The sequence below is a fragment of the Lipotes vexillifer genome, unplaced genomic scaffold (assembly GCF_000442215.2).
Source record: "Lipotes vexillifer unplaced genomic scaffold, Lipotes_vexillifer_v1.1 scaffold1048, whole genome shotgun sequence".
Taxonomy (NCBI): Eukaryota; Metazoa; Chordata; class Mammalia; order Artiodactyla; family Lipotidae; genus Lipotes; species Lipotes vexillifer.
Genome location: NW_006785351.1, coordinates 3,140,498 through 3,149,152, shown reverse-complemented (window position 1 = coordinate 3,149,152; position 8,655 = coordinate 3,140,498).

Below are 8,655 nucleotides of genomic sequence, written 5' to 3'. Positions count from 1 at the left end.
AGGGCAAGGTATGGGGAAAGGGAGAGGAGCTTTTATGCCCTTACTAGGCACCATTCTCCCCAAATCTCCGTGTATACTTCAACTTGGAATCTCTCTGAACCCCGTCCTTTTGAGTTTTTATGGAGGCCGCATTACACAGGCATGACTGATTAAATCATTGGCCCTTGGCGATTGATTCAACCTCCAGCCCCACTTCTCCCTGGAGCTCAGTGGAATGGAACTGAAAGTTCCAACCCTCTAATCACAAGGTTGGTTTCCCTGGCAACCAGCTCCCATCCTTAGGTGGGGTCCTAGAATCACTTCATCAACCTAACAAAAGGCCTTTATGGCTTTTGTCACTTAGGAAATTCCAAGGGTTTTGGGAGCTCTGTGAGCCTGCATCTGTGCATGAAGGCCAAATATATATGAGAAATATATTTTGGTCCTCTGAATGACTAGATATATATTTCTTTTTTCTTTTAACGTCTTTATTGGAGTATAATTGCTTTACAATGGTGTGTTAGTTTCCGCCTTATAACAAAGTGAATCAGTTACACTATATATTTCTTATAAATCACAATATCACAACATCTCTTATGCTTTAGTTCTTCTGCAACTGTAAAGCCAAAGCAGATTTATAAGTGAAATCAAATATAGTTATAATCTTAACAAAATAATAAAACATTATTTTAATGCGTGAGATGATTTGGTTTGTTGAAACTAACCACTAGTGTGGAGGTTAAAGATAGAGTGGACACATGTGGCCCCAGGGCCTGGTCTATATTTAATTTGGGTCTGTTGTTTAAGTAATTAATACTCATGCAGAAAATGCCTATTGGAGTTAGTTAAACAGATAGTTATTATTAGCCTTAAGGGTTTATGCGTTGAGGGGGTGGGAATCAGACCTCATACTTACTTAACAAAAGCTCTGCTGGTAGGCAACAGTCAAATGTGAGTTTTAACTTGGTATCTTGTTAAAGATATTAACAAGATATTAAAGGTATTAACTTGTTAAATTGTCTATTCACTTGAAGATAAGGTTAGCATGGCGGTGATAATGAAGTACCTACAAAATGGGTATCTAATCTAATTACTAACAGAATTAGTGACAGAACCACTGTGCTTTGTGTGTTTATGCCTTATAGGTTTCTGCCTATAAACTGATAGGCTTCGGTATATAGAGTCAGAGTTTGCATTACACAGCTGCTTGCTGCATGAACACAGCACTGACCACAATGGCTGAGCGGATTAAACTGCCCTGTACCACCCAATGACTCAACTCTCCCACGGCCGTTTCCTCTGTTTCTAGCTTTGACTTGCTCTGGCTTTCATTTGGCATTTGGACAATTGTAAACACAAAGAAAAGGCAGGCCCTGAAATCGCATGGCAGTGCTTTGTTACCATTAGTATGAAAAGTTCCAAATTATAGAATCAAAGGCATAAACTTTTAAAAATTCTAGAAATGTTGAGGACTGAAAGAATACATTTACACTTGGAGATACTCTGTTTTAAAACTAAATTCAAGCTACTATTTTTTTCAGGAAAACCTTTCTGATCTGCCCTTTTTTCTTTAAATCTCATTGATAATCAAAAATGTCTAGGGAATTCCCTGGTGGTTCAGTGGTTAGGACTCAGAGCTTTCACTGCTGGGGCCTGGGTTCAATCCCTGGTCAAGGGAAATAAGATCCTGTAAGCCAAAAAAGAAAAAAGACATCCATTTGTAAATTTATATATATAATAAAACCTATCATGACAACGTAGTGATGAGTGCTTATTGTGTACCAAGATTTATGTTAAGCACTTTATATACTTGATCTCACTGAAACCTTATAATAGTTGTGTGAAGTGGGTATTTTTCTTATGTTATATATGAGAACACATGACACTAAGAGAGGATCACTTGCATAGTGAATAAGTAGCAGAATAAGAATTTGAACCTAGGTCTTTCTCACTGCAACACCTAACTCTTTACCACTGCTTCGTTACTCTCCTTGAGCCTGTGTCATACCTTGTGGATATCTCTTTTTATGCAAGTAGGCGCCACTGTTTTATGATCTTCTTATATGCCTGTCCTTCCATGGAACCAGTGAGTCTCAAACTTCAGTATACATCAGGATCACCTGGAGTTCTTTTAAAAAATGCAGATCCCAGGGCTTCCCTGGTGGCGCAGCGGTTGAGAGTCCGCCTGCCGATGCAGGGGACGCGGCTTCGTGCCCCGGTCCGGGAGGATCCCACATGCCGCGGAGCGGCTGCGCCCGTGGGCCATGGCCGCTGGGCCTGCGCGCCGGGAGCCTGTGCTCCGCGACGGGAGAGGCCACAGCAGTGAGAGGCCCACGTACCGCAAAAAACAAACAAACAAACAAAAATGCAGATCCCAGGCTCCACCTCAGACTTGGTTAAATTAGAAATTTTCTGTGCACCAGAGCGCCTGTGTTCTTTTAACAACCTCCCTTGGGTGATTCTGTTGCAGGTGTTCCTCTGCCTGCCTTTAGAGTAAAACTGTATTTGACTGTGGGTGCCTCGAGGACCATGATTGTTTTGTATCCACCCTTGTAGCTCAAGGATTCACTCAGTAAATGTTTGTCAAATAGTTCAAAGAATGAATGAAGGAAGGAACAATTGTCAGTAGAGGATATGTTCTTGGAAAGAACATTCTTTTGGCTAGACCCGTGGAGAATTTAGAGATACATGTTTAAATATCACTTAATGTACTCAGTCTAGGCTCTGTCTCCTGGAGGCCAAGCACTGCAGGGAAACTATGAGAAGGAGCAAGAAAGCACAGCTCTGTCTGTAAAAAAAAGAATGAAAACTCGCCAGCTGCCCCAGGATGAGGTAAAATCAATCTTCTTCCCCTTTCCTAAAACTAAGATCAATTGAACTAAAAAGGTAGAAATGCCTTTGAGGCTCAGAAAGGGGTTAGTTTTCCTAGTGTTTTGTAGGCATGAAATTTTTTGCTTAACTCTTTGTTCTGAGGTCAATATAGGATTTTTTCCTTTATGCAGCAAAAGGTTTGTTTTGTTTTGTTTTTTGAGCATTTACTAAGTGCCTTGACTGTCATAAGGCACAGTCATTTCCTGAGTTTGTTATCAGTTAGAAAATTCAGGAAATGGTAAAGGAAACGTGGGGCTAGTTGCTCAGTGTCTGCAAGCACAAGAGTGCAGGGAAGGGGTTGTATTGTCAGGGGACTTGAGTTGGATGCTGGAAGTGGAGTAAGAATTGGATGGAATTAGATAGGCAGGAAGCAAAGAGCAGGAAGAACAGAGGCTTGGTAGTCAGACTGCTTATGACCGGCCGGCTCTGAACAGTGAGGATGTGAGCCTGGGGTGGTGGAAATTTGCACTGGAGAGCATGGAGAAATAGCCTTGTATAGATGTGTTTTATTACATTAAGGAGAGCTGTGGATGTCGTGGAGTTTTGAACATTTTCCTTTATCTTAAAGCAGGTGCAGTGTTGTTTTAAGAAGACTGATGTGACGGCAGCATGTCAGGGAAATTGCAGGGGAGAAGGAGTTAAGTCGGGGAGACTCACCCAAAGGCTGCTGTCAGTCCTCCAGATGCGAAGTGACAGGGTTTCGACCAGGGTGGTGGAAGGAGCAAGGACAAGCTAGAGCCGCTGTGGATGTAACTTGAAGGACACTGATGAGAGAGTATTGCTACTAATGGTGGGGCTAGAGGCAGGGTGAAACTCGCACGCTAGCTGATGTGGAGTGTTTGAGCACCTGGAAACCCATTTTCCCACAAGAAGTCTAGGTTGGAGATGACTTCCACTCCAGCTGCCTTAAGCTGATAACCAGGATCCTGAGTCAAAACTTCTCAAGTAGCTGTTTCGCCCTTTGATGTTGGCAGGGCAGATGGCTCTGGATGAGACTGGGGCTCTTTGTTGTTTCTCTTTCCTTCTCTGTCTCTCACTGCTACCCCGCCCGGTTCACACAGGGAGGACCTCTCAGTATTGGCACTTCTTGGGACCTAACAAAGGAAATCTTGCTAACTGGGCAAAGGTGGTGCTTCCCAAAGTACAATCCTTGGAAACCAGTGGGTTTTTACTTAGAGAACGATAGGGGCAGGGCCAGGGCCAGAGTTCTGTGGCCAAATAACTTTGGGAAGTATTCTTAGAGAATTGAGGAGGTTTCTTTACTGCAAGCACTTCCCAAGGTCTTTAATATGGTAATAAGCATTCTGACCGTCCAAGAGACGTATAGCTTATAGCACAAACTTTTTGGACCATGGAGCTCGTTTTTTAAAGAAGCATCTTGAGGGGAGAGGGCTACATAGCATAATTTCAAGAAATTAAAGACAAGAAACATTGTTTTAAAAATAAGTCTCTTGCACTAAAGGTTGGTAGTGTAATGGAAAGAAAAAAAGAGTTTGGAATTTTAGTCTGGGGTCTAACTGCTAACTGGTCATCTGGTCATTGAACTTCTCTGGGTCTGTTTGCACAGGGGCTATACTAATACTAGATGAATTCTTAGGTTCTTTCAACTCCGAAAGTCTGTGGTCACGTGCATATTCAGAAGAGGAAAATAATCTGATTTTTCTACTCTGTAATAACGCCGGTGGTGGAGACAGTGGTAAGGAAAGTGAGGGCAGAGGGACAGTGACAACAAGATGAGTAAGATGTGGTTTGAACCCCTGAGCTGATTATATGGTTTGGGCAGGGTCACAGTGCTGAACTGATGGAGCAGAGGTAAATGAACCTTCTGGTTTGCTCTCAGGCTTCTCCGAATCCAAGCATGTCATACGGTGCACATGCAAGTATCCAGTTGCTAAGGCAAGACTAATTCCCAAGTCACTTCATTTGTCTAGTCTCAGTTTTGCTGATAAGCAGCTGTGAGGCCTTAGATAAATCAGTTAACTGTCTGGGCCTGAGCCTTCTTTATCTGTAAACTAAGGGACTGGGTTAGATCAGGGAGTGCTGATGTTTTGTGAGGAGGAACTGTTTTGAAGTTGTCTTGAGTCTCACCCAGAGGGTAGTAGGGGAAGCAGAGACGTTCTTCCACTAGTCAGTGCAGATAGGCCCCAGGGTTCTGTCTTTAGTTTTCTTCTTTTCCTTCTTCCCGGATCCTCTCATCTTCTCAGACTTTAATTATTGCTTTCATGGACTTGACGTTCAGATATGAATCCATAACACCAAACTCTCTCCTTTTTATGGCCGAGTAGTATTCCATTGTGTGTGTGTGTGTGTGTGTGTGTATTCTTTATCCCTTCATCTATTGATGGAACCAAACTCTCTCTTGAAGGCCAGACTCAGATTTCTACTCCTCTGCTCGATGTATTAATCTGTTTCCACTGAGAGGAACCCAAATTCTTTATGTTCAAAACCAAACTCACAGTCATCCTTTGTGAACCAATTCCTCATCCAGTTTTCCCAGGTTTTGTTAATACATAGTGACGTGCTCCTGGTCACTTGCAGGCTGGAAACTCAGGCTTCCTTGACTCCTTCCTTCCCTGCTGTAGCTAGTTGCTGAGCGATCCAGTCCTCTCCACCTGATTATTATCATACCTCCACGTTATTTCTTTTCCCTTCCTGATGTCATTGTTCTAGGTCAGGCTCCCATTGGTCACTCTGCCCCTCTCTCTCCTCTAAAGCATCCCACATGCCAGGTTAAGCCTTATAGAGCCTCCCTCACCCCGCCATTCCTCTTCCAAAGCTTCTCCTAGGTCGCCTGTGCGCACCTCTTGCTGGCATCCATAGCCTCAACCATCTTCCAGCTCTAGCTTCAATTACTGAGCTTTTCCTGTCCTCCAGCCACTATTTATTGATATCCTCATTCCATTACTTGCCTATTCAAATTTTTCCCTTTTCTTAGACTTTTATTTTTACTTTTTCTGACAAAATCCCAGTTATATTTCAAGAGTCCGCTTAAATGATGCCTTCTCCCTCCTTCAAGTCTTCCCTGAACACTCCACTGGCTTGATTTCTCCTTCTTTTAGTATCTTATTCTTTTCTATCTTATTATCTCACGAACCCAAATATCTATTATATCTTATAATATCCACTATATCTTCTTCTTCAAGGACAATGAACATGTTTTCTTCATCTTTAATATTTATAGTACTTGATGTATACTAGGAGCTAGAAATATTATTGGCTAAATTAATATTATTAATCTGTTTTTTAAAATAATAATCTATAAATTGAAACAACCTATTAATCTTAACAACTGATCTAATCAAATGCAAATAAAATAAGATAATCTACAAATCCAAAACTAAGAAAATATTGGTTTTGGTGTCCTGCCATCTACTTTGCATCTAGTTGAGGTATGATTTTCTGAGGAAGTTTGATTTTGATTTTTTACACTATTGGGTTAGTAAATCCTTAACTTACAGTTAAGGATAATTTCTCTCTCTGTGAGACCATTTCTATGAAGCTGCCGGCCTTGCTATGTCATGACAGGGGTGGTTTCCTTTCTAGTTGGAGCATCATATGATGATGTGGTTAAAAATTTGAGCTTTGGAATAGGGCAAACCTGGTTTTTTTTTTTTTTTTTTTTTTTTTGTGGTACGCGGGTCTCTCACTGTTGCGGCCTCTCCTGTTGGGGAGCACAGGCCCAGCCGCTCCGCGGCACGCGGGATCCTCCCGGACCGGGGCACGAACCCGCGTCCCCCGCATCGGCAGGCGGACTCCCAACCTCTGCGCCACCAGGGAAGCCCCAAACCTGGTTTTGAGTTCCCACCCTGCCCTTGTTAGCTGTGTTACCTTGGGGAATTTACCTAATGTCTCCAGACCTTAGTTTCCTCATCTGTAAATGGAGGTCATAATATATCTGTCTGTAATTATTGTACGTGCTGCTTCTACTGGGAATTGTTCAGAAGTAAATCTCTGCTCATCCTCACCGGAGGGGCTCCCCCAAACCTGATGGATTTTCTGTAGATTCTGTGGGCCTACAAGTGCAAACCACACTGGCCTATATAATTTCAGAGACAGATGGGAAAGTTGAAACAGAAATGCCGGAAATGTTGGTGCCAGTTTTCCTGGCCTAGTGAGGAGGAAAGCACACCTGTGTCTCTCATTTTGAATCAGACAGATGACAAACATCTCACAAGAGGAAAAAAAAAATCTCCATCATCTTCTCTTGTCCCAGTCCCTTATAGCTCCAGACTTCCTAAAAGACTAGATTATTGGGGTTCCCTGAAAAGCCAGCTCAGTCCATGACATAAGATCAGTCTCACACGTTATTTCTGCTCATAGAACAATAAAGGGAGAGGGCTAGCAGTTACTGAGCATTGAGCACCTACTATGGGGCAGGCACATTTAATAGAGAATGACAATTGTTCTTCTTCATAACTATGTGAGATAGTTATCGTTATCTCCACTTTACAAGTGAGTAGAAGCTAAGTAACTCCCAAGATTATGCAGCTAGTAAATCTCAGAGTGAGGAAATGAACGCAGGTAGTCTGCATACATTTTAGCATTTGAAGCCTGCAATATAATTAGACCAAATTAGCCATATGAGGTGAGGGTTTCCTTTAGGTGACAGGTTTTCTATGTCCGGGAAATTGTGCTCTAACAGGGCTAACCTTTGCGACCTTAGCACCACAGGGAAATAGTTTTCAGAAATACTGTTTGGGGACCCTTGGACCCTGATCCTGCTTTCTTCCCCCATGATGATGTGGCACTGATGATAGTATGTTTCAAAAGAGGTTGATGTTTGTAAACATTCCGGTACAAACAGGCACAGAGATATTAGTACAGGTTTTTCTGGAACACTGAGGTGAGCCCCAAGTATAAAAGGACAGTAGTGTTGCCAAAGTTGGGATATTTTCTCAAATTTTGAAGACTTCAGCTGCATGCCCTGTTAAGGAACTAGAAGTCAGAGGAAGGCTGTACTAATATATGTGACATTCATTCTTGCTCCATGTGGCCACTTTATTTGCATTAAGTTCTAAATCCTTCACTGAAGAAATTGGCAACTTATGGTAGCCGTTCAGCAACCCACTTGGAGCCTGTGGCACTATGTAGAGTTATATATCATTGTATCCATTGAGTGGAATACTATAGATCTGTGAAAAGGAATGATGTAATTACATATGCTAAAATGCAACTGCCCCCAACATGTATAACAGAAAACCCAAGGTGAAACATATGGGATGCTAATACTTGCTTTTTTTAAATTAAAAAAATCCTGTCCATCCATATATTTTTACATATGTTTAGGATAGTTCTAGAAGACTACTCAGGTAACTGATAACTAGCTGCATCTGAGGAAGGGGACTGATAGTCCGAGGTGGAAGCGTGACTTCTTTTGACCGTATGGAGCACTGGTTCCTGTGTGCTCAGGGGATCCCTGCGAGTTCTTGAGACCCTTTCAGGGGGTCCACAGGATAAAAACTATTTTCATAATAACACTAGGATGTTTTTGCTTTTTTCACTCTCATTCTCCCACAGGTGTATGGTGGAATTTTCCAGAGGTTAAATGACTTGTGCTATTATTGCAACAAATTGAATCCAGAAGCAGATAGAATCTGTTTGATTAAGCCAGATATCAAAGAGAGTTTTAAAAATGTAAAACAATGTCACTCTTCTCACTAAATGTTTTATGAAAAATTTTTATTAAAAGTTCTTATTTGTGTTAACATGGAATTATTATTTTAATGAATTAATAAGTAATAAATTAAAAATTCAGTTTCTAGTTCTCAGTTTTTAATTTCTAAATTGATAAATATCAATAGCATA